The sequence below is a fragment of the Neolamprologus brichardi genome, chromosome 22 (assembly GCF_056152115.1).
Source record: "Neolamprologus brichardi isolate AB-2024 chromosome 22, ASM5615211v1, whole genome shotgun sequence".
In the NCBI taxonomy this organism is placed as follows: domain Eukaryota; kingdom Metazoa; phylum Chordata; class Actinopteri; order Cichliformes; family Cichlidae; genus Neolamprologus; species Neolamprologus brichardi.
Genome location: NC_142124.1, coordinates 6,920,805 through 6,947,892, shown reverse-complemented (window position 1 = coordinate 6,947,892; position 27,088 = coordinate 6,920,805). Strand labels below are relative to the sequence as shown.

At 40.5% G+C, this 27,088-nt stretch overlaps 1 protein-coding gene across 1 annotated transcript in view; it reads right to left on the bottom strand.

The window, feature by feature from the left end:
* Nucleotides 1-27,088, bottom strand: part of pvrl2l (PVR cell adhesion molecule related 2 like) — a 378,297-nt gene that overhangs the window by 60,245 nt on the left and 290,964 nt on the right. The gene's annotated exons all lie outside the window — the stretch shown is intronic.

The window sequence follows — 27,088 nt, the reverse complement described above, 5'->3', positions numbered from 1 at the left end:
ACTGCATCTTCCTCATGCTAATCAGGGGGCTTATTAACATAATAAAAGGATGGTGTCAATTGCACTAATGTATGCTGACTTATCCTCTGGTCACCTTGTCACCTTGCTGACAGAAGCCGTCCACGAAGGTTAGCATTGTGTGTGTGTGAATATCTATGAGTGTCAAAGAGAGAAGGAGGCACACACAGAGAAAGCAAAGGGAAAAAAAAAAATCAACTACAAGGTTACTTAGGTGGCACAATGGTGCCGTCGTTAGCACCATCACTTCACAGCAACAAGGTTCTGAGTTCAAACCTGCAGGCCAGCTGGGGCCTCTCTGTGTGGTGCTTGTGCGTCTGTGTGGGATCTCTCCAGGTACTCTGGCTTCCTCCCAAAGTCATGCATGTTAGGTTAATCGGTGACTCTAAACTGGTCATAGGTGTGAATGATCGTCTGGTTTGTTATGCTAACCCAGTTAGGACTGGTGACCGGTTCAGGGTGCATTATTGCTTTTGCTCGGTGACAGCTAGGATAGGCCAGCCACCCCAGGAATACTGAAATGTATAAGTGGTTAAAGAACTGCCTGGATTGTTTTTTATGTGGTAGAAAAAGTTAGAGAGATTGAGAGTGATAAAGAGCTAATGCACTACAGAGGACTCGGCTGTTTTCCTTTAATTCCTGTGACATTTACTTTCCAGCTGGCGTTTGTATGCAGCTGTTGGGGCAAATGTAGCTGTGTGTATTTACGTGTGTGTATATGTGAGTTCAGGTTAGTATGCAGGTGTGTGGGCACAAGTTTCACTGCACTACCTTTAGGGTGAAAGCTGTTCAAACTGCCAGCTTGCACAGGCTGTAATCACGACTCTGAATCTGCGTGAAAACAGGCGACGTATATACTGTCGTTCATACTTATGTGCACTGATTAAGAGGTAGTTTTATGAACAGCGAAGAAAAACAGCCGATATGCACGGGCTGATTATTCAAACAAATAAATTAATGAGAAGGAATCCAGGGTGCTGCATTGACAAGCCCCCAAGAGCTGGCTGTTTTCTGGAAAGCCTGTCAAACTGTCTTCACCTGTGGTCTCTGTAGGCGCCGGGTGCGATAACACGAAATGACATGCACGGAGAAGCAGGAGGGTACACTGCAGACAAGCAGAGACAAAACAGAGAATCCTTGGAAAATCAACAAAATAAAATGTGTACTGTGCAGGTACACACTTGTCAGCTAGCAGCACGGAAGTTTGAGACTGCGAGAGAAAGGTATAGCAAAGCAGGTATGAGATCTCTGCCTCTTTAATGCACACACACACACACATCTATGTTAGCTGGTATGCTGAAGCGGATCTCACACACACAAACACACACAGCACAGACAGAAAGACAGATGGGGACCTCAGGCTTCACAGGGAGCAGCTGCATTTCAAGCAGGTACCGCTGCCAATGGCCATAGCACAAAACAACAACAACAAAAACAAAACAAAGTGAAACAAAACAAAATCAAAACACAAGTTAAAGTGTCACACGGAAACATCACCCATCACTTTCCATGTTTCTTTTGCAAGATAATGTTTTCTTCCCCCGTCAGACCGTACAGCGCCCGAGGTGCACCACATACCACATTCCCACCACACAGACATATGGTATACGCATATAAACCCATCCACAACGGTGCACTCGCAATTACTTCAGGTACACAAATACAACCATCTGTCATAGTTACCCCTCGTGTCGACAACAGGCAGTTTTGTTTTCCTGCCGGCAAAATGTTTGATTCATGAGAAGAGATCTTTCAGATCCTCTCCTGAATTTTTAAACCTTTTACTTGTAGCACTTTGACATCAATAAATCATTACAACGCTAATATTTGTATAATTACTGTAAAACAACTATATTGCCACTGAAGAGATCGGCAGTCTGTTTGCCTACACAGGTTTTGTTTGTATTCATTTGCCTTTTGAAGAATATGATGAATGCATTTTTTTTCTTTTCCTGGCGTTTACTGTCGTTTGACCGTCACATTAACTTTTTCTATTTGGAGAAGAGCGATGGCCATAAAGAAAAAGATTATAGAGAGATTATTTACTCATGACAGTTTCACATTTTTCTCATGCAAGAATTATGTATGAATCAAATAAATGAAGCTGTATGAGAAAAATGTAAAGGAGACGTCTTAGTGCGACAAATATAAATCTCACAGGACTGATATTTAATAGTTTAATAGTTTAATTAATTATATAGCACATTTAATTACAACAAGAGCGTTGACCAAAGTGCTGTACAAGAATACAACATACCTAATAAAACAACTTAGAGTATTAAAAGCAAACACCAAATATGAATTAACAAATAAACATACATTTTCCTCACTGGATGGAATAAGAAGGTATTCTCTGCTTGTCTTAACTACGCAACTACAGGATGAAGCTCCTCCTCCCCCCGTTCACTTAATCAAAGATCCTGAGTTAAAACAGTTCATGAACAAGTCCAAAAACTAGTTTCACGGCTAATTCAATATGGAATTATGTTGTAAACTATGGTCTGCTCCAGAATAATATATATGATAAAGCAGAGTATATTTTTAGTTAAGTTGCTACTTGTTGTTTTTCAGTTTTTTGCTCACGAAGGCCAAAAAGGTTTCAAAAACCCAAACGAGCCAAAGAGAGACATAACAGTGGCTACATCCATCTTATACATACAGTCTCACCTTGGACAGAAAAGCAGCAGGTAGGGATGGGTATTGATAAGATTTTCACGATTCCGATTCCATTTTCGATTCTGTTTAACGATTCGATTCTTTATTGATTCTCTTATCGATTATTTTTTTTTAAAAAAAGGAGAACACTAAGGTCAATTAGCTTAGATCTTTGTTTTATATCTTCTCTTTGAACAAGATAGAAATTTAGGAGTAACATGGCCTTACAAACCCAACAGTGAGATCTTAACAGATCCAACCTACGGCTCTTCAATGGGGTGTCACAGGGTCCCCAGGAAAAAAACTTGTGAATGTAAAATAATAAAATAAATATTCTTCTGTAGCAATTACACAAGAATATCCAATAATGTCCCTGCCTACAATTAAACACATTCACTTACTGAAAATCATCTGCTGTGGCAAATGGGTGCAAGCCTTTGACCAAAAACTGAGTCACTGCTCGGTGACATTCGTCTATCCTGGCCTGAAAGGAGACGCTACCGGTAGACTGCAGCGAGAACTGCCAGCATCTGAGCCAGACTCTGTCTGTCTCTCTCATCATGGTCACCTAAATGCACAGTAATGGCAGGTTTTGTAATAAGGCAGATCGCGCTAACATAATATGCACTGTTAGCTGATTATTTACCTGCCGTATTAACGGGAGAGGACGTGCAAACGTTACCGCTGCTGCTGGGTTGAGATTCACGAGTCCGGAGCGGAATTAAAAACACGACATTTATTTAAGGTTATCGCGCGTTTTGTGAGCAAATGCTTTCGCATATTCGTAGTGTTTCCTCCCTTAAATGAAATATCTACTTTGCAAGTATTGCAAGTTGCCCTGTTGTCATCCGTTCTCGTAAAGTATAATCAAACTTTTTAGCGTTTGAGCCGCCATGTTTCCTGCCAGGTAAATGACGCTCCGCAACGTGGTGACGTCATTCGGGGCGACTGGAATCGATAAGGAAATCGTTTGCAAAAATGGCAAACAATTCCAAGGAATTGAAACAGTGGGAACCGGTTCTCAACAAGAACCGGTTTTCGATACCCATCCCTAGCAGCAGGCATGGTGGGAAAGGTAGTTTTTAATGTCCTCAAAGAGACAATGCACTGGGATACATACAGCATAAAAACTTCGAGTAGTTCTACACTTAATTGGCTTTTGTTTCTCCTTTTTTCACAGGCTATAAATCCTAATGAAGCCGAATGAAACTTTCAGATGCTTCAGATGCAGAAAAATAATCACTTGTTTGATTGTCATCAAAGTTTAAGATAATAATGTCGAACCTCTGAATGCTAGTGACTCTGGAGATCGCTTCCAGAGTCACTAGTGTGGGGGATTAGAAATTATTTTACTGCTATTGTTAATAATCATCATCATTACCATTGCATTAATAATACAATCTGCAGTATTGATATTGTATTCAGATGTTTAAACATATTGGTACCCAATTAGCCTTTATTACAGGTGCAGTTATAACCACTCTAAACTGTTGAGTTAAATCAATAATCTTAAATGCTTTTGAATGCTTGTTATAATCTGAAATGTGTATGTGCTGGCCTTCTGTCTGGTGGAAAAGGTTACAAGGTGAAACTGAGTGCAGTTCATGCTGACACAAACACACAGTAGACTTTATCTCATTTATAGGTGAGAGGTTAATCATGTTTGCTTGTAACTCTAAAATTGTCTCTGTAAAAGAGGAATAGTTTGGTTTTCCAGACGGGAAGTGAAAGTCAGAAGGCTGAAGCATCTGCTGTGGAGATGGAGACAATGTTATTTTTAAACTGTGTTAAGTCATTGTGGTTTTGAAACCTATGTATGAACTGTATCTGAGTGACGTCAAGGGGCGTAGTAAATTTAAGCCCTGAAAGGTATAAAACACCTGCTTATGCTCTGTAAGTCGGGGATCGGCGCTGTCTGCGTACAGCGGCGGTCTTCCCACGCGTGTCATTAAAATCATCGTTTGACTCCACCCGGCCGGACCAGTGTTGTTATTATGGAAGTAGATTACCTCCTCTACCCCTCCTCAATATTTGAACCTTAACACTAGTATTCAGTCCAACAGAGCACCTTTGGGATGTGGTAGATTTGCATCATAAATGTGCAGCTGACAAATCTCCAGTAACTATTTGCTGCTATCATGTCAGTATGGCCTAAAATCTCTGAGGAATGTTTCCAGCACCTAGCTGACTCAATGCCATGAACGATTAAGGCAGTTCTAAAGGAAAAAGGGATCCCGACCAAGTAGAAAGTGCCTAATAAAGTGTCCAGTGAGTGTATAATTTAGCTTTAAAGAAGCTTTGAAGAGAGCCCGGCAAGCTCCTTCCCCACGTTTTAGGTTTTTAGGCTAGCTGCTATGTAAAACCTTACAGCTGTGACAGTGGTTTCAATGTTCTTCTTTAACAGTCTGCAAAAAGACCAATAAATCACATCTCCCAGAGTACATTCATCTAATCTGATGCATCGTAATGACATTGTTACCGACGACCCAACCTGTGCTTCATTTGTCATTTATCCTCTCAGTGATTCAAAGAGAAGCTTCACCCAGCATGCATTAGTCAGAAGGTGAGGGACTACACTGAAAAGGCTGTCATTCAATAAAAGAACATTTGGTACTTGATTTGCAGTTTAATGACAAATAAAATCTGTCAGGTGAGTTTCAAGCGTCTCTGACATGAACTGCACTTCTGTCCGACAGTGCTGTGATTTTCTTTTTAAAGTTACCTACAAACGGCCCGCTTAGTGCCGCGCCGCGCCGCATTTAAATTCAACACGAGCTTTCAGCCCGACAGATGGTTGGTGTGTTATGTGTGCAGCATATGAACTGTTGATTGCAACATTTGCATGAATTATTTGACTTCCCATTCTGCCAGGAAAAGTGTTTTTTTTTCCAAGACACAATCTGCTGCATTCTAGTTCTACTTGGCAGTAAAAGTAATAATAAAAAAAATATCCAAATTCCACTTTGTTTGTTTCTGCTGTTTGTTTGGTTTTTTTTAATTATCATAGAAATAGACAATAGACGGACCAAGACAGCTCCAATACCAAAGTTACACTATTAATTTGTACTTTCATTTCTTTTAATTGGCTTTTCTTTTAATTTGTTGTTGAATCTTTTATTTGTCTGTCTGTCTATGCATGCATGCATATACACCTGTGGAGACCAACACACTATTAGATAGCTGGTCATAATATAATCCTTTATCAGTGTGCTTAGTGAATACCTCAGGCAGCAGAAACCTGAGAAAAAGGAGGAGCAAGATGAAAAACCATCATGGAAGAACAGGCTCCTGCATGGTATGTACCACCGGCAGATATAGAGGAAGTGGTTGACATCCTGGACTGAAAGACAACACAGAGGCACTAATCATGGCAGCACAGGAACAAGCTCTCAGCACAAGATCCATAGAGGCTGGGGTCTATCACACCAGGCACGACCCCAGGTGCAGGCTGTGTAAAGATGCCCCTGAGACAATCCAGCACATAACAGCAGGGTGCAAGATGCTAGCAGGCAGGGCATACATGGGACACCATAACCAAGTGGCCGGCATAGTGTACAGGAACATCTGTGCCGAGTATGGACTAGAAGTCCAGAGGTTAATATGGAAGATGCCTCCTAGGGTGGTGGAGCTAAGATCCTGTGGGACTTGCTGATACAGGCAGACAAAGATGATGGCTAACCAACCGGACGTGGTATTGGTGGACAAGCAGAGGAAGACAGCTGTAGCGGTAGATGTAGCCATACCGAGTGATATAAACATCAGGATCAAGGAACACGTGAAGTTGGAGAAATACCAAAGACTGACTGAAGAACTCAAGAAGCTCTCAGAGCAGCGACCGCCAAGCTAGGCTGAGTTGTGGTTTCACTTTGCAGTAATATCACATACAGTTGATTGTGCAGGAATTTCAGAAACTTGTTGCTAAGATTCAGTGAAATCTTTAGAACGACCCATTCAATCCCAAGTGATCGTAAGAGCAGACAGCATGGGTATGTTCTTGATTTTTATTATATATTTGTGCCAATGGGACTGAAAACACCTGAATTCAATATTTCTGTTCATATAACGTAATCAAGGCCGGTCATGTAGACATCTGAGTCGCTCCCAGTAACTCTGTAACAAACACACGCTGGATTTGTTGAGCTTCTCTGAAGACTGTGTAACTAGTAAACCCCTGTTTGTGCGTGTACATGTGTAAATACATGTGGCTGTATTCTGGACTACTTTAAGTTCTTTGTCCAAAGAGAGAAAATAGACATTTTTGTATATTTTATGAGAATAATTTTGCATTTTTTATGTTCAGTTTTTATTTCAGAAAACTAAATCGTTTTTTTATAGTTTACATTTGATCATAGAATCAATTCAGCATAGCTCACACAGACACATGCTGCTTTCTACCTCAATTACATCTGAACCAATTTCTCTCAACTCATTGTGAGAGGTTGAGGTCGCCAGAAAACAGAGCTTTCAGCAAGAGGAAAAACACTGAAAACTACATGTGCGTTTTTAGACGAATGGATCTCTGTGTCACAAATGTGCTCTGTGCAAGCATGTGGGTGTTATTTCATTTGTATGTGCGTATTTCTGTGTGCGTTTGGATTTTTGTTCTTTGCTTGTGTGATCCCGGTTTAAAGGACTCAAAAAAAGCTCAGAAGTTTAATACCTTGATGGTACAAAGTGTCAAATGCCCACAAAGGAGGGGAAGATATTGAGTGGGAGGCGAATGTGTGTATTTGCTGACAAAGCCTCGTAGTATAAGTTGTTGCAGAGGGAGGGCTGAAGGATGAAGGCAGGACGAGGAGGAGTGCGAGGCGGAGAGGTGGGGCAGGTGAAAGCATCCGACATCAAACAGAGAGGATTTCAGTCTCCCTGTGGACCTGCCTACTGAACAGCTTACTATGGCTGAAATTCAAGGATATGTTCTATTTAGCTATTGAGCAGCAACACCCAAGGGTCTTCTATTTCTGTGTGTGTGCATGGTCATCTGGTGTATTGGTAATGTGGAAGCAGCAAAGGTTAAAGTTGAATAGCAGAAAATATATATCTGGAGATTTGGTAATCTTTCGAAGTTGTATATGGACTATAACAGATTCAGTTTTTGGATTCATAGTCAGAGGTGGGGGGATCTGGAGTGGGTGGTGTGGGGGGTTAGTAAAGGAGCAGCAATTAGGTTGGAAAGGAGAAGAGGAAAAGACAAAGTAAGAAGAAGAAGAGAGGAGAAATTCAGGAGAAAGAACAGTGAAGTTAGAGTAGATAAGAGATAAAAGAAGGAGGAAGAATAAAGAAGGAGAGGGGAGGTGAAAGGACGAGAGGTGGAGGAAGCGAGGCGATGAACCAGGAGTTGATGAGAGAAGTGCAGATGAAAGAGGCAAAGCTGAAAAAAAAGAACAGAGAGGATGAGAGGAGAAGGAGATGAAATGAATAGTAATTGGGGCTTTAACACTGCCAAGGATCGGTTTCCCATCCCCACTCTGGCTGCACATACTAACAACCCACACAGTCCGAGCCCCGTAAAGTGGATAAATGCTTCCGCCGAACGGTAAAATTTTTAAGGGGCACAAACATGTAAAGATACGCGATAAGAAGCTGCAGCGCCCGAACCCATATCTTGTTCGTCTTTGTCACGTTATGCAGATAAAACGACGCCGCGCCGTGACCGCGGGCTGCAGTGACGTCTCTGTGGATGACAGATGCCCTCTCCTGCAGCTTCCTTTCTAGGCCAGCGTCTTTCAGTGTGTTCAAATCCTGCTGCCTCACAGTCTCTCAGCACACCTGTTTCCCATTGTTATCACCTCAGACAGAGAGACAATCCCACATATTTTTTAATGTTAGTACTGAGTTGAAGGTGACAATATTTTCCTTTTTGACAAAGGGGTTAAAAAGACTTGATCGTTTATCCTTCCGTCTATTTACCCATCTTCTGCTGCTCTAAAGCTTGGTCACCACGACAGCAGCTAAACAGGGTTATCCAGATGTTCTTATTCTCTCTGACAGATCCAGAGGCGGTAGCTGCAGACCAGATCTCGGGAGCTGGACTTGCTTGGGAAGGACCCATCCTGATTAGCAGTCTAAAGCAGCGGTCTCCAACCCCCGCGCCACGGTCGTTTGGTACTGGACCGCAAGAGTTGAGTCTCGGGTGTGAAATTTATGGTTTTTAGGGATTTTATCCTCAACTTTCCCTGGGTCTTTCCCGTGTTGTAGTTGGTCGTCTTATTTTGAAAGAAATATTTACGCGTTACCGTAGCAACCAAAGAGCATTAAGGGGCAGAGAGGTTGATGTTACTCTCAGTGTTGTTGGCGTATTCCAGGAGGACACTGGTGATAAAGTTACACAATTACACGGTGAATTTGCACTTATTATTATATTTACAAAATGCCACCGTTTTTGTCTTGGTCATATCATTTTATTTTGTTGTATTTATCACCTTAACTTTATCACATTAACACCTTAACCCTTTAAAACCGGTTGGAGCGGGCACGCTCTGTTTTGCATAACTATTTTTAAATCCCGGTAGCACTGCAACCAGTAAGCTAGCGCAATAATTTTTTTTGCATATGAAACCTGAGGAGTTGTACTTACATCTTATGCCATCAGCTTGTCCTCGGTCACAGTTTCCTTCCACATATAGTTTTGCAAAAACTGCATAAAAAGCGCTTGCAGCAACAAAAATGTAATATTCCAGAAACACGCTTTGCCGATCCGATCAGCTGTTCGTAACACTTCCTACGTTGGAATAGACGTCTGCGCGAACTTTCGCACATCCGCCATTACTTGCCCGAAACCAAAAGTGACGTCATTTTCGCAGAAATGTAGTTTTTTACCATCAAGGCCTCATGAGCCTAGACTGGTGATTTTAAAAGTTATGTTTGACTTTATGACTTTCTGTGTCGTTTCTGGGATGCTTAGAACTCATATTGCACTGCTGGAAATAGTTTATTTTGATGCATATGCTGCTTTTTTGCAAATTTGCATTATAATATTTATTTTCGTTTTTCCTGCAGTGTATAAAAATTGGTGTATTTCAAAAATAAAACTATGAAGACACTCAAAATAAATTTCCTGTGGTGGGAAACTATTTTGTGCAACTTTTTTTGTATTTACAGTTTTGAGGGATAAGCCTCTTAAATTTCTCTAACTACAAATATATGTTAAAAAAACAAAAACGATTTTCAATTGTTTTGTAGTTTATTGCACTTTTTTGCAATTTATGTAATAACTATGCACTTAATGCAGACATATTATTAAAATTTGGGCTATAATGGTTCTATTGATGCATAGCAACTTGAAATGCTCCCAAAAATGGCTCCACAGCATGTAAAAATATAATATAAGCTCTGGCGGACTTGGTTCTATGGTAGGTTTTAAAGGGTTAAAGGCCGGGCTGTGTTTTGTCATTATCAAAAGCTAATAACTACAAGTAAGGGCTTAAACGCAGATCCGTTAGTACATCAAAAGCTTTGTCTCCATCTGAGTTCTCTCTTTAGTGCAAAGGCCTGGAAAAACATCCACATTATGACCACTCCGGAGTAAAATGCCAAAACTCTCCCCAGCTGTAAGAAAGCAATCCATTTTTTGGCAGATGTCTTTATTGACATTAAAATAAGATGTGAGGACGAGGCCTGTTATTGTCCATTTACAAGGACACCTGCTAACATACATTTTACGTATATTAAAGACATAAAATGTTTTAACAGCTGTCATTTTAACTGGCCCCAGCACTTAGTAGCTGCTAGTTTAATATCTGTGCAGTGTTGAAATGAAGCTCCAAAACCAATTATATCCTATGAATCATGTCTGTGGTGAATACTCTTTCTTATATGGATAGAAAAGTATTCAGAGTTCACAGCATACTGAAGGTTTATGCTTCTTTTGTCTTTTGGTCCCCCTGCAGTTGATACACATATTTCTTAAGACTCTAGAGAGAGATCTGTGCAGATGTGGAATTGATGTTTCAGGAAGAATGGAGGCTCTGCAGCACTGGCGTGTCTCCCTTCTTGTTTCCTCACTATGTACCCTGTCTGCACATCAGCAGGAGCTTGATAAATGAATGATGCTGTATGGATAACCAAACTGCTGCCAGAGGAATAACTGAAAAAGGAATGTAAATCTGTGCCAGGAATTCCAGATTAATTTAAGGATTTTGGGATTCATGTGCCAAAATAATGGACCTTTGTTATTCCCCAGAATCTCTATGACCCACAGCTCACTGTAAAGTATCACCTCGTGCACCCTCAGGTGTCAAAGGGAGCTGAACTGCCTTTGTTCTCCCCATCTTTACACCTCCATATGGCTTTTCCTCCTTCGTCCTCCTCTTCTCCTTCATGTTCTCCTGCTCCTTGCCATTCTCATCGTCCTCACCATCTGCCTCGTATACTGTATATATGTGAATTTATGTCGCTGCCTGTTATTATTTCTGCATTTCACATGTAATGCAATGTCAGCATGAATTTGCCATGTGTTTGTGCCCTCAGGCAAGTGCACATGTCACAGCACCACTAATGAAATTGGTGTTTTGTCCTCATTCTGCTAATTTCTCTTTTTCCACTCGTAGAAATAACTTTAAACGAAGGGCAAAGCACACTTGACATGGACGTCACTGGGAGGAAAAGTTACTGGGAATAGTTGCGGATTAACAGCCACAATAAAAAATATGCCTCTGGTTTTTGTTGCTTAATAGAATTACACATTTCATAGGCAGTCTTGGTCGACTGTATTATTCATGGGTGGGGAAAGGGGAGAGGCACAAAGAGCAAGAAATATGAGAGAAGGGTGGAAAAAGAAAGAAAGAAAGAACTAACACTGCTGAGTTACAAAGCTACACCCTTGCTGATTACAGCGCTCCTGCTCTAAATCAATCACACACATGCTTTGAAATACAAACCTGAGTAAACATGATCTGCTCTCCGTTGGATAGATCCATCCAACTCATAAATATACAGAACACACAGGTGCATTCAGCGGCATAGAGTAAAAAAAAAAAAAGTAAATACACACATTTAATTTGAATTAACTCACATCAACACCTTAGATGGATATTCAGCTGCAGCTGAGTGCTGACTTTTACTCCGCAGCTGTAACTGGACAGCGGGTTGTGTGCACACGCATGAATGTTACAATACTGATAAGAAGTGCTTACACACAGATCCATATCAACAACCTTGGCTCCAGTCAGGGCTGACACAGAGAGATTTGCTACACAGCTGCTTCATTCACACATACTGTACATTGCATGCACTAGGGCTGGGCTATATCATCATCATTTTGGGCAACAATAGAAAAATGAAATATCGCGATAGAATATGGGTAAAACGCGCATGCGCAGTGCCGTTGTTTTCGTACGCACACATCAGAAAAAGCATGGCGGCGAAAGCAAATCGTTGAATGAAACGGATGAACCAGAATTGGTTTGTAAAAATGCTGCAACGTCAGTGGTGTGGAACTGGTTTAGCTTTTGTCCGTCAGACACACAACAGAGCACTATTTTTGGTAGCTAGCATGCTAGCGGGCCGTTGTTATTGCCGTGTTTTTTGGAAAATACGGCACACTTAAAATCAATCCTTTGATTTTTCTGCAAGTCGACAGTGCCCCTTATAATCCAATGGGCCTTATGTATGAACTCTGGTTGTGTTTACTGACCTCGAAACAATTTTATGTGGCACACGGCGCTCGAAAATCTGTCAAATGTTTTAGTACGACTTTGCTAAGCTACGAAGCCGCACCGCTTGATGGATTGTCGGAGCATTACGGCTATCGTAGGCAGGAGCCTGGCGGAGTGATACGTACTGTGCTTCAACATAATATTACCGTATTGTGTGTATCTATAACCTCTTTTTAAATTTTGTGGATATTCTACATGGTTATGCTGAGGATATGTCGGCCAATTTCCACCGGAAATGCCCTTTGGTTAAACTGTCAGCAAGGAATTTGGATTTGCACTGTTAAATTTTTATATAACTTTAATGCACATAAAAAAAACAGCTGCTTGTTTAAGTGAAAATACATTGATGTTTTTTTTTTGCACTAATAAAGTTGTGGAGTTGTAAAGTATTTTGTCTAGTGTCAGTTATATCGTCAATTATATCGTTATCGCAAATTTTCAAATGTATATCGTGATAAATATTTTTGGTCATATCGCCCTGCTCTAGCATGCACTACACAATTATAAGAGACACGCACTCGTAAGTTAGACAATAGACTCTGACAAGGAGAGCCAAGCAGCAAGGAGAAAACACAGAACCAGTGACTTAAACATAAAATGATGTAAATAATAAATAAACATATGCAACGTTTTCTCTTAATACTGCTGCTTATGCTAAAAATCCCTTTGTCAAAGCAGAGATGCACACAAACACACGCACACACTTCAGATTGAAATAAATAACACTGGGCACCAATAGTAATAATCTCAGTATCGCTATGAGTGAGAGGCCCGGGCAGAATGCCAGTGACCTAAAGGTAAAGCCAGAGTGAGACGAGATAGAGACTGACAGAAACACACACAGACACCCTCACACACACAAATAAACACAAAAAGGTCAATGGTGTAATTCTTTGCTGACAGAGTCAGTGCAACTGTTCTGTTTGCTATAGACAGAGGCAAGCTGACCACTTGTAATTTGTAGTGACCTTTACAGTGCTGGCTAACTCAATGAAAAGCCTGTGCGGTGGCATCTGCTCTCACTAATATGTCTGCGTGTTTGAGTCAAACATATGTGGTCTCAACAGTTAAAAGCAACAAACAATAAAGATTTCATAAAGTTGCAGAAGTTTCTGGAAACAAAAGACAAACAACACTCACTGACATGAGTCACGTGTTGGTTTGTTTTCTGCTATTGATTGATTGAGCGATGCCTCAGTGTGAGGTTTTATTTCCACTATTGTCAACTATGACTGGAAGTGTGGTCTCTCATATAGCAAGGCATTATGGGTGAAGGTCTTAATTTTTGATGCTTTTTAGATTTTTGGTCTTTGAGTGACCTTTTGATCTGTTCCATAACTGGCATCGGTATAAGCTGAATATGATGTCAGGCAGTGTTGGGAAGGTTACTTTTAAAATGTATTCCATTACAGATTACAGAATACATGCCCCAAAATGTATTCTGTAACGTATTCCGTTACGTTACTCAATGAGAGTAACGTATTCTGAATACTTTGGATTACTTAATATATTATCATGCTGTTTACAACTACATGAATGTACTATTGCTGTGATTTATTACTGTTACTGAAGGTCCGCGGCTCCGTAAAGGGACCTCTGGCTAATACGGTGGGTTCTGTGTCGGGCTCGTAGCCGAAAACTAGCTTTACTTTGTTGTCTGGATCAACTTTGCTTGCGAGAGACAGAGAGAGGCGTTGAAAGGCTGCTCCAACAGAACTTATTGTTTTTGGAGGAAAACACGAACACGGTGTACAGTCGAGTCTTAATAGCTTACTTACAACTGGGCTCGTCAGGCACTCTTCTTGGCTGCAGTGGTTATTATTATATTTACATGCTTCCAGCTCCCGTTTTTGCTCGATGACAGCTCGTACTTTTCCTTTTTCTCCCTCCCTCGCTCACAGACACATAACGTGTATGGCAGTCCATTCTCCCTGCAGCACGGACTACACTGCCCATGATGCTACATTCTTTAGAGCTATACCTGTAGCATTCTGCCTATTAGCTTAGCACAACAAAAAGGCCTCTCTCACCCAGGAAACACGCAGAGAGAGAGCGTCACCCTGTAACCATGGCAACCGCTGCTGCCAGGAACAACAGAACGTAGCTGTCAAACAAAACCCAAACAGTCCTGACCCGCCACAATATGAAACAGGGAAGTACCGCCGTGTAATCCATTTATTTCAACAAAGTAACTGTATTCTAAATACCACCTTTTTAAACAGTAACTGTAACGGAATACAGTTACTCATATTTTGTATTTTAAATACGTAACGGCGGTACATGTATTCCGTTACTCCCCAACACTGACATCAGGTAAGACATGAATACAAACAGTAATGCCAATAATGAATCAACTGATATTTATATAGTGCTTTTCTAGGCTTTCTGACCACCGAAAGTCAAACCTAAAAATTCCTAAAGTACTCTGCACTTTAAATGTTTTACCCATCACACACACTCACACACTATACATCGGAACAAAGGATACTTTGACGCGCAGAAGGAACAAGCCAGTCTCTTGCGCAAGTCCGTGTCATTCTAAGTAAATTACAAGTCAAAATGCAAAGTATTGTTCTGTTTCTCACTGAAACAAAGAACAGTAAATGTCAATTATTAATAATTATACTTATGATTTTTTTAAATTACTGCCACGAGAACCTACACACTAATAAAAAAAACTGAACAGTTGCTTCCACTTCTACTTTCTGGCAATTTCAAAAGGTGTATATCTTAAATAGCTACCACTAACAACAGTCATGTAGATGTAGTTTTGTAACATTAGCTTCAAGTTGTGAAAAGGAGTAGTTTAAACAAAACTGCTGTGTGTTTTTAACCATAACCGAGTGGTTATCTTTAAAGAAACAGAGAATGAAAAGAAGTGAAAAACATGTCAAAGGTGAAATTAAACTCATGTGCTGAGGTTTGACTGTCACATTGGCTGCTTGTGCTGAAAACATGATGACCATTATATACTTTTGCTTAACAAGGTGGACCACTAATAGCTATATTAATGTGAAACTAAGTCAGCCCTGTGATCCAGTTACTTCATGACTCTATCAGCCTCTGGTATTGCTGTTTGTTTATGCACAGCTCTTTTAAGATCCCACAACAGCAGCATTTCAGTTTGGGGTCTGACCTTTGGCTGGCTTGATTCTTTTCTTTTTCAGCCATCCTGTGGTAGTTTTGCTCATTGCTCCGATACATGAAAGGCTGTCACACAAACATGAATCTTGAATACCTCGGTACACAGAGGAGTTCATGGTCAACACATTGACTTTGGTCTTGTCTGTCAAAGGACATTTTTCCACGTCTTGTGGTTTGTTCAGATGCGACTTTACAAACCTAAGACATACTTCCACATTCTTTTATACAGGCTTTCTCTTGGCAACCCTTCCAAATAAAGTAGTCATGAAGTACATTTAGCATGCTAACTGAGGTCTGCAGAGTCTGACATGGAGGTCATGGATGTTTTGCAATTCCTTTGAGTGTTGCATGGTTTGACCTTGGGGGTGAATTTGCCGGGACTTCCTCTCCTGGGACTATTGTAGCATTGTGCTAACACACGTCTGAATGCTTCAGACCAGCAAACAACCACAACATCTGCTCACAGTCGCTGATAATCAGGTGCTTTTTTAAAAAAAATTCCTGGCTGTTACTTATCCTCTTAAATTGCTAAATGCGAGGGGGGGAAGGTGACCACCTACGGACTATATGAATGAGACTAATAACATTTAATAACAGTCATCTTATGGGTGATATAAATGTCCAAAAACCATAATTCAGATTTAAAAAATGAGTGAACATATGACCCGAATGATCATCTGACACTGATGACAAGGAACCAGAGACACAGGAGACTGACGTCACGTCACATTTGACACACTTCAGGTGGCACACATAGCACGAACTGTACTAGCATGCATCGTAGAAACAGAATAAATAGCAAAGGACAAGCACGTGCCAGCGAGATGATGAATGTTGGAGCTTGAAAGTGGGACACTGAGACATCCCGAGGAGAAGATCCTGCAGGTGCGCGGGCTTTCACAGGTAAAATGGATGAGGGCACAGCGACACCTGAGCCTCCCAGCACCAGCATCACTTAAATAAGACAGAAGGGTTGAAATACGATGAACAGAACACCAACTGGATAAACACGAGTGCGGTTTAGAAGTCAAACATACGCATCAGGAGAAAAAAGAACGAGAGTCAATGCTGCCATGAGACTAAAATTAAATATCGATCATTAGACTTAAAAGATGGCTGGAGATTAAACGATGAACGTTTTCATCAAACTAAATCAAGTACAACACTTTATTTTTTCCCCTTTTCTCTTACTTTAGCTGATTGTCAATTAATCTCTCATAACAAAGAGAGAGTTTTTCCATTTATTTTGCCCTTCTGCTTTTAGAAACTTTTTAATTTCGTTTGTTTGTTCATTGATTGAATTTAGTTTCTGTCAAATTTCAGTTGTGAAATTCAATTCTTTTTCCTTTCCATTTGGCTTTTTCTTTTTGTCAGCGAGATGGCTTCACAAGTCAGAATCATTTCCAATTTTATCCCCATCTTTCATGTATTAAGTGTTTTGTTTTCTTATCAGTCCCTACAGCCGCAGATATCTCTGAAGCTATGGCTCCTGCCCACATGTTATCGTGTCTTTGAGTAAGATCTCAAATTGATCCTGACGTGTTTGTGTGTGAGAGGGAGAATGAACTTTTCCCTGGACAAAAGCATTTGTCAATAAATAATAATGATTTTTTTTTAGTACAAATTATGATAGAAACACTTTCACAGCTTGGCTTGAAGAAAGAGAGATATTTCCACATGTTGTGGCTCCTTTAGGTCATGAAAGAAGCACATATAATATTTAAGGCGCGAAACAGGAAACAATCAGACCTGGCGCTCTTCCAGCTCGGCCCAGCAAAAAACATCATACTGCTGAGAGCTCATTAGTAAAATAAAAAGTATCTGATTGACTAAGTGCCAGTGTGGAAATTAACATTCAAATTGAGCATCTCCTCATCTCACAAAAACATCTGATTGGGCTTGAGGTCATTGGTCAAGTTTTTAGCCGTCTGCCAGGGGTTGGCTCCGAGGCGGCCCGTGCAACTTAACTGTGATTGGCATATGCCTCTATGTGGCTTTCCCATTTAAGCCAAAAAAATTGTTTTGATAAGTGGTGCAAACAGAAACTGAAAAAACACACACACAAAGACTTGGCGCCTTAAAAGCGACCAGCGTGATTTATATTCATACCATCAATCACTTTTTAAACGGGGTCAGCTCCTTTCAAATGCTCTATGTCACTCCCCAATGAAAAGGTCTTTACATGACTCGTGCTTTTAAAAACATAATCTATTGAGTGTTTCCTCCTCAATTTGCCAATGACTAACAGCAGGAGACAAATTATTTTTTAAAAATTGAACATTTCCCCTTCAGAAATTAGAAATCGCTGCAAAAGCTTGTACTTTTTTTTATCATTTAAGACTTTCTTCTGGTATGAAGGTTTCCAGAGAAACATAATATTGGAGCTAAAAATCAGTTTTGACATCTACAGAATCAGTCAATATTTTACTATCACACATATTGACTTTGGTAAAAGTGGCTGGAAGGAAATAAAAATAAAAATAAAAATAAAAATAAAAATAAACGCCTGGTTTCTGTTTTGCTAGTAGCTTCAGATTTCTAAAAACTATTATTTTGTTACAAACACAAATAAATGAGTAATAGTAAGACAGCATGAGTGTACATCTCCCAGAAGACACACTCGCCGACTTGGCAGTTAAATGGAAAAGAGAAACTGTTAATCAATAAGTTACATAGCCCCATAACTATAGATACTAATCTGCATCCTGTAACTGCTGTTAGTTCAGAATGTTGTCCATAACATCTTGCAGTAATATCAACGATGTCTCCAATAAAGTTCTCATCCTGCTATCCTAGAAAAATGTAATATGCGGGTAAAACTGGAAAATCAGAAGTGTAAAGGCCGTTATTTTGAGTTAAGTGCAAATAAGAAAACTAAACAAACAACAAAGGAAATGAAAAATCATCCCACAATAGAATCAAACAGTCTTCACAGCAAAATTTATTTTTGCTCGACTTTTACTGTTGTGTTGTTAAACATTAAAGATTATTACGCTGCCACAAACTGCCTGCACTTTTTAAAAAGAACATTTGCAGCTAACTTATTTGCTCAATTAGGAGATATTTCCTTTTCTTTGGGCTGTTTGCTGTGTACTCTTTTTTCCCTGCAAGTAGTAAAAACAAGTTATAAACAGTTTGACATTTTATTTTTGTCAAAATGTATTATCTGACGGAGATTAGTTGTGTATGAACAGAATTATTAAGAAACTACCAAAAGCACAAAGCACTCAAACTGTAAGTATGAAAACAAGTATGTGGACTCTGACTGTAAACATACGGAAATGTGATTTTAGTCAGTGTCTCTGTGTGTGTGTGTAGGTGTGTGTGTGTGTGTGTGTGTGTGTGTGTGTGTGTAGGTGTGTGTGTGTGTATGTGTGTGTATGTAAATGTGTCTTGAATCTAGACACAGAGGTGATTTCCCCGTGGTCTGCCTCTGAATTAAACCAAATCCAATCAAATAAACTGAAACCTTGATTTAAATGGAAAGCACTACAGCCTATTACGTAGCACAGTGGAGGACAGTCTCGCTATATCAACCCTGAATTGCATTAAAGTTCTCACTCACCCTCTCTCTCCCCTCATTGCTTCTATCTCTCTCACTCTCTCTCTGTCTCAAGGTCACTCTCCGACTGACAGACTCGGCAGAGAGAGACATTTCCTGTGACAAAAATAGTTTTTTTTGCAAAGTCCAGAATGCAGCTTAGAAATGTGATAGCGCATTTCAAACACTACGCGTCAATACAGTACACACGCCCTTCATGCAATGTGACACACTCGCATTTATGTATGCAACACTTTTCTAGCCTTACTGGCTGCACATTGAGCAACTAGTTAGAAAACTTTAACCGAAGCTGGGCTTTTACTTTGCAGTCAAGTCCCAGCTGTCTCTCTGTGGTGTCTACTTTGATGGCAGAGCTGGATTATGGTGATGTTATTTATTTCCCAGCACATAAAATATATATATGCTGCATAATGTCTGGAGATTTACTGCAAACCTTAAAGCTCTTACCCAAAAGGGTATGTTGTGTGCTCTGTCCTTTTGTAGATTTACCTGCTGGAACATTAATATTTACTAGTGTATGCACATGCTACAGTATTCTTTGGTCTCTTTGAGCTGTTGGTAAACACACACACACACACATATACATATATATATATATATATTCTGCATTGATTAGCACAGAGGCACTAATCATGGCAGCACAGGAACAAGCTCTAAGCACAAGATCCAAGATCCATAGAGGCTGGGGTCTATCACACCAGGCACGACCCCAGGTGCAGGCTGTGTAAAGACACCCCTGAGACAATCCAGCACATAACAGCAGGGTGCAAGATGCTAGCAGGCAAGGCATACATGGAACGTCGTAACCAAGTGGCCGGCATAGTGTACAGAAACATCTGTGCCAAGTAGGGCGTTTCCCATTTTGTCCAAAGTTCAAAATGGGAGACGCCCTCAAGGGTGATGGAGAATGACCGAGCTAAGATCCTGTGGGACTTCCAGATACAGACGGACAAAATGTTGGTGGCTAACCAACGGGACATAGTGTCAGGGTCCTGGGTCCCCTGACCCAGCATGTTTAGTTCTTTGAACTTTTTGTATTATTGTACTTGTGTGATTTATTCTATGGTTTCTAGTTTTGATCCCTTGCCCTTCATGTTTCTCTTTGTACCCTCTGTTCTGTGTAAGTCTGTGTCTGCATGTTTGAGTTTACCTCTGTGTCTTTCGGTTCTTAGAGTCCTCTACCTTATGGTTTGTCTCTGTGTTTCTTAGTTGCTGTCTCCACCGTGTCATGTTCGCGTCTCTGTCATACTTCCTGTTTTACTTTGAAGGTCCATGTCTTATGTGAATGCGTCCTGCTTTCCTTGTCTCGTGAGTCCTGATTTCTCCCAGCTGTGCCCTCCTTCTGTGTCTCATTCCCCTCGTTACTTCCCAGTGTATTTAAACCCTGTGTTTCTCTGAGTCAGTGTCGCGTCGTCCCTCATGCTGTGTGGATCTCCCTGTGTGTTTAGTTTGTGAGTTTCCAGTTTAGTTTACTTTGTATGACTTTCTCCTGCCAGCAAATAAAGCTGAGTTCTTTGTGTTTAAACCTCGTGCCTGTGCCTGCATTTTGGGTCCAACTCCTGCCTGCCGCACAGCGATTCATGACACATAGTGGTGGTAAACCACTACGTCGATGTAGCGGTTCCCAATGACAGCAACATCAGGAAGAAGGAACACGAGAAGCTTGACAAATACCAAAGGTTCAGAGAAGAGCTCGAGAAGATGTGGAGGGTGAAGGTAACAGTGGTCCCAGTGGTAATCGGAGCACTAGGTGCAGCGACTCCCAAGCTAAACGAGTGACTCCAGCAGACCCCAGTAACAACATCGGAGATCTCTGTCCAGAAGAGCGCAGTCCTAGGAACAGCTAAGATACTGTGCAGGACCCTCAAGCTCCCAGGCCTCTGGTAGAGGACCCGAGCTTGAAGGACAGACTGCCCACAAGAGGGGAATTTTTATATCTATCTATCTATAATAACAAATATGGAACTGATTAGTCAATTATTCTACTATAAAGGTAGTATTGTGGACATAAACAAGATTTTGTAGATGTTAATTTTGTCGTATTAAAATGGTATAATGTTGCAATAAGGAATTATCGGCGTACAAACAGTAAAAAGAGGTCATTTCAGTCTGTAGAGTTTGCAAGCCAACATGATGACATCATAACATCTGGCATAGATAAGGACATTAAGGGGGTTACATGGAGCTGTGTAATAGGAGAAGTTGACAGACCGAGAACGAATACACAGACACACAGAGGTTTTGTGTGTTATATTAAGATTTAAATGTTAACATTTTACTTACAAACTTATATTCATGAAAAAATATGTCTCATACTCATTCCTTCTTTTGGTCTGAAGGTGAGGAGCAGGGGTCACTGAATGAGCTTCAGGTGATTTTAGGTGATTTTAGGAAGTTACCTCAGGCTGTAAATGTTTTCCCTGTTGATAAATTTTAGTAATTTTATTTTTCCATTTGCTCTTTATTACTTGCACATTGGGAAACTAATTTTGCTTTGTGTATTTGAGTGTGTTACTGTGCAACCACTGTTGATTAAGTAATAATAGAGTAATAATGCCCTTATTAAACAAATAAATGTTTAAATGCATTAAATAAATAAAATAAAGTAAACACACTTAAAGTGACTGACACAGAATACAGAATGCACCGGGATTACGATATGCTACGAAAACTTTGGTGGCACTATACACTGTTGAGGTTGCGAGGGTGACAATATAATAAAGGAGTCTTATTACAAGGTGGGGGCTGGGCGTGGTATGGTATGTGCGTGCATGCAAGTGCGTGTGTGTAATAGAGATCCAACAGGTGGGTAATTGTCCTGACGAGACAGAAAGTCCCATTAGCCCTCTGTCAAAAAGAAAAGTAGCTCCCTCCACGCTGGTTGCTGATATAGATCTGTGTGTGTGTGTGTGTCAGAGTTAGCAAGCAAGTGAGCAAGTGAAAGAGAGGCAGACAGAGAGAAAGAAGAAAAGAGAGCAAGGTAATATTAAAGTGAGTAAGGCAGGGAGGCGACTTTAAAGTCCAAAGTGAGAGAAAGTGGAAGACATAAAGGGCAGAGAGGGAGGGAGGGAGGGAGGGAGGCAAAGTCAGAATGAACAAACAGGACATGAAAGACAGATGTTTGATCATCTCAAACTAGATCACATTACTGTAGCTCCTAATGGACGATGTCTATCACACACACTCACAAAGCACACACACGCTCGCCAGTGTCTCTTTAAATAAATATGGATACAAGGACACACACAAAGTGATATAATGTGCAAGTTTTTCTAATGGTAATAAATGCGGCCCACTGTACGCACCCACACGCGTATACATTTCCACAGCAGCATCTTACGGGTTGTTCCCTAATGGAAGCCGATCCTCTCAGACATACATCTCTCTGCCTCTCTAACACGCATGCTGGATACAAACACGCACCATCACACCATCACCAAGCCTATTTTTCTTTTCTCTAATGGAGCCGGACCCCTGAGAATGACAACCAGCCCGCTACGCATCAGTGGCCATTCCCCACAAGGCAATGCGTCAGGGCCGCGGGGCCGCCCGCCCGCCCACTCCCTCCGCCTTTCACCCCACATCCGTCAAACGCAGGTACACACTGCTCCGTGTTTCTCCGCTGTTCCTCTTTATCTCTCTTTCCTATATATGTATCCTTTGTGTCCCTCTTCCTCTCAGTCCCTTTCTGCAGGGAATAAAGTCAAATTTAAGACTTTTTTAAAAGACATTGTTAAAGCCATCCAGCCAGGTAAAGTACATTTTCTACCAGAGGACATTTTTTTACCATCTCAACCTGATTTTAACAGAATTCATTCTCCTCTGTGGGGATTTTTGTTAACCTATGAATTAAATGACTTGTATATTGGCAAGAAAACCGTTTATTTGTGTTCTGTCACTGACATTTGTCTCGTTTTTAAATCACCATATATCATCACATAAACAAAGTTACATCCCTGCGCTCTAGGCTCCGAACAGAGTGCACTCTCTCCTCAGAAACCATTTCATTTTCACACTCTGAGCACACTGGATGGAATCTTCAGGTCATAAATTATTGTGAATCATCTATGGTGGCCCACAGGGGAAAGTGACTGCCTTCAGGAGAAAAGGGCAGAATGTAAAAAAGGATGTGCCGGCATTTCTGTTCCTCTTGTTTTCACCTTCCAAAGGCAACGTGTGAAATTCCAAGTGTGGGCTTTTTCTCAAGCCTTGTTAACCCCTTGACCCCGATTGAATTTGGTACCAATTTAGGAGCCGAACGATAAAGAACAATTAACAGCTTGATGATATCTGAACAGGGCCAAATTAAAGTCTTGAGACTTTATATGGGAAGCTAAAGAAAACATTGGGGATATGAAATCTAAACGTGGTTCTAAGAGAAAATAAGCTAAACAAAAAAAGAATACTATATAAGACAAAGTATCAGGAACAACCAGAAAAAGTATTATGAAACCTAATGCGATAAAAACTTTAAAATTAGAAGATACCTTTTAAAGAAACCTTGCAGGCAGTGGTGCTGTGATGCAATAAGCCGGATTAGTACGTCTGCTTTTCCTGACCTTACTAAGCGGTTATCGGCCATGCAGTAAATGAATAAATACATCACAAAACCTTCTGTCCTCATATGAAATTCAAAAATATTTCACTGACTTGTATACAGTAAAAGGAGCACTGGTGATCTGTAAATCTGCAGACTGATACATCCTTACTTACTGCTTCACGTGCTAGATCAGGATTTTTGCAATGCAGACGCTGAATACACAAACACCTTGTTTGTCACTGCTCTCTAAAGTAACTCACCTTTTAATTGTGTGATTGGCTCCCTTAGACGTCAGTGGTGCAGTGTGGTTAGCATCTCCCTTGCAAACACTAGTCGCTAGGGAAAAATGTGTATTCACAGACAAGTGGTTACTGGAAGCTGCAGCCAGTCACTAGGTGAGGTTGTAAAGAATGTGCTATCACCTTGGTTGGTAGCAGGTTCCCGTGGTCAGCCATAGTATAGTAGACACCGACTTGTTTGAAAACACAGCCAATGACTCGCTGAGAGGTAGTGAAACTATGAGTGGTGCAGTTCAAAGTGGAAATGGAGACCATTTGGCTTCTAAATAAAAGCTGTGCTTTGTGAAACACTGATTGCAGTATTAAGAAAGTAAGGCACAGCTTTTACTTTGAAGGTGAAGACTGCACAGATGACTGAAGCCTTACTGATAGGACAACTTTCTGGTTGGAAAAGGAAGGAAAATTGGCTCCCTGTGTTTCGTGTAACCCAGTGCATTGTCATTTACTGTAAAAAGACATGCTGGGCAACAAAGCTACTGGTGAATTCTAACTTGTTATTTGAACAGTGCAGTTCTGTTGTTTACCTCATAATTGTCATGACCATATATATAATAACTGTCCCTGTAAAAACCTTCCAGAGCTGCAACTCAAAATAATGTAAAATAATGCAGAGCACTAACAGGAAGTGACAAAAAAAGCCCAGAGTCTCATAAATAAAGTGTCAAAATGTGCTATATTTTATCACTTTACAGCTTTACCTGCAGCACAAAACCTCCACTTACAAAGCCCCTTGAGATTCTTTAAGGGCTGTTTTGAGCCTGAACATGCTTTAAGAGGAAGGCAAAGTGATAAGAACCTCACAAATACTTACACAGCAGCACACATTCAGCCTTTTCAGCTAAATCTACACAATGTAACCAAGTTGCTTTTGGACTTTTTGGATTTTTAAAAATACGAAGAGTCAAATTTAATCCTTTCAGGCACATCTTGCCTTTTTTTTAATTATCTGTACTTTTTTCCAAGCTCATTTTCTGCCCATCTTCCTCTTTTATCACCTTCTTTACTTTCTCTCACTGTCTCCAAAATCCCTTTCAGCTATTTTCCCAAGTATTCCTCCTGCCCCCCTGCCCCCACATTTTTTTTTTCTTTCCTCGCCTCGCTGTCTCTCATAGTCATTTCCACTTGTCAGGCTAAAGGGAGCAGACAAATGGATGGACAGATGAATACCCAGATCTGCAGAGGGGCAAAAAGAATGATGGAGTGATGAAATAAAGGAGTGACAGTGCGTGACATCGTTCAGCTGAGCCCAGTTCAGGGCCTGGGAGGGAGTGTATGCGGCGCTGTAGTCAGAGAGGAAGGAAAATACAGGCAATAAAGAGAAAAATGAGACTGACGTACTGGAGAAGGATGGATCGTAAAGCCCATATATACTGTATGATGCTTACTAGTGACAGGTAATAATTCATGAGACATTCTAAGGTAAATTTATGGCTTTTTATATTGTTTTTTGTGGTTGCCACTACATAAAACACAATTGTGATTCATCCATTTGTCATGAAAGCTCTCATATGCTCTTCTTTAAACACCCACTAAGCCGGAGTGGCCCAATGGGTGAAAAATTTTCTCTGACTCAGAAAAAAAACAATTTAACAACAATTTAAAACTGAAATATATTATAAAAAGAACTACACAGCTGATCATTCATTAAGCCCCTTACCCTTATTTACTGCTTCCACACCTGTCAGGCTTTCAGCGTTTGCGCAGCACATGTGCACTTTAGAGTGAAAATGGTGGCAGTGGCCCCTGGCCATTAAACAAAGGTAGATAAAAGCATGACAATTTCAAGCTGGCACCTACGAATGCTGGTGGCTAAACTGAAAACTGTTACTGGCAGATTTGACCAGCTGATAACTGCAGCCTGCAGCAAAATCACTGCAGATTTACTCTGTGGCCGTTTTATCCGTTTCAGTGAATCAAGCATCAGGTTAAGAGTTTACTCAAGTTGAACCGTGTTTATTTTAGTTCATGGTGCCCAGAGCAATTAGTTTTCATCTCTTTCAAGTGTCTTTTCTAATGAATCTTGTAATTTTAGGTTTACATTCAGCTTAAACAGACTCCGCCACAAAAGTGAGCAGATTTACTGCCTAAATCTGTGTAGGCCACATGTGAAGATCAGCTCACAACACTGGCAGATTAGGTTATTTCAATGCCAGCCTGTGTGAGATGATGACTCAGCCGACACCCACATTTGTACCCAAACCTCATGAAGAGCATATTTAAGCTGCTTTAACCAGCCTACATTTGATGCATCTCTGCAAGCTGCGTTGCAACCCACCTCCGCACAGCTCCTCCTTTTTATGATGTCCCCGACTTAATTAAAGCATCTCTATTGACACCAATACCCGATCTGTTACGTAACAGCCGTCTTGCTGCTACTCTTACCAAATACAAACCACTGCTATGAGCTTTCTACTATAGCAGCCGTGACTCATTTGTGATTGACAGTCATGTTAGCGTGCTTATGTAAATGCAATCAAAAAAGCCATACTGAGTACTGCATTTACTACATGCTGTTAATCCTCAATTCTTTTGCTTTCCTTTTTCCAAGGCCTTAAGAGGGCTATTTAATGTGATTTTTATCTTCCATTACTGTACGTCAGTAGCTGCTCATTGACATACAGTAGGCATTTAATAAAGAAATGAAACTTTTATTCTGTTAAGAGAAAGTCCAAAAATTGATAAAGAAAAAGGTAAATGGAATTAAAACCATATTACAGTCAAACTTCCAAGGACACAGGATACAATGCAATCTGAAGTACTGACTAGAAGCTTCTTTTCAGTTCCATTCACAATATGCTGCTTCTAACATTAGAATTTATGTGTGGATTAAAATTACCCCGTGCCGAGACCAGAAATCCCTTATGCTATGGTAATCCCATAATTACTGGATTTAGAAACAGAGGTAGCTTTAAAACCGCAGCTTTCTAGATAAATATGACTGTACTTCCTTTTTCTGATATAAGAATGAATGCAATGCGTGCTAGTCTCGTGGGGGGTGGTCCACATCTGACACAACACGATCAAAACCTTGAAAAAAGAAATGCATTCATAATTTACCCTGAAATTTCCTAATAATAACACCCAGGAGTACAGTATTCGCTGGGATTACAGGTGGCAGACTGACACCAAAATGCACATAATCACAATAAATAACATCCTTCGGGGGATTATAACGGCCTGAAAGCTTCTTGTTTCTCGCTTTCTCATTCTCTCT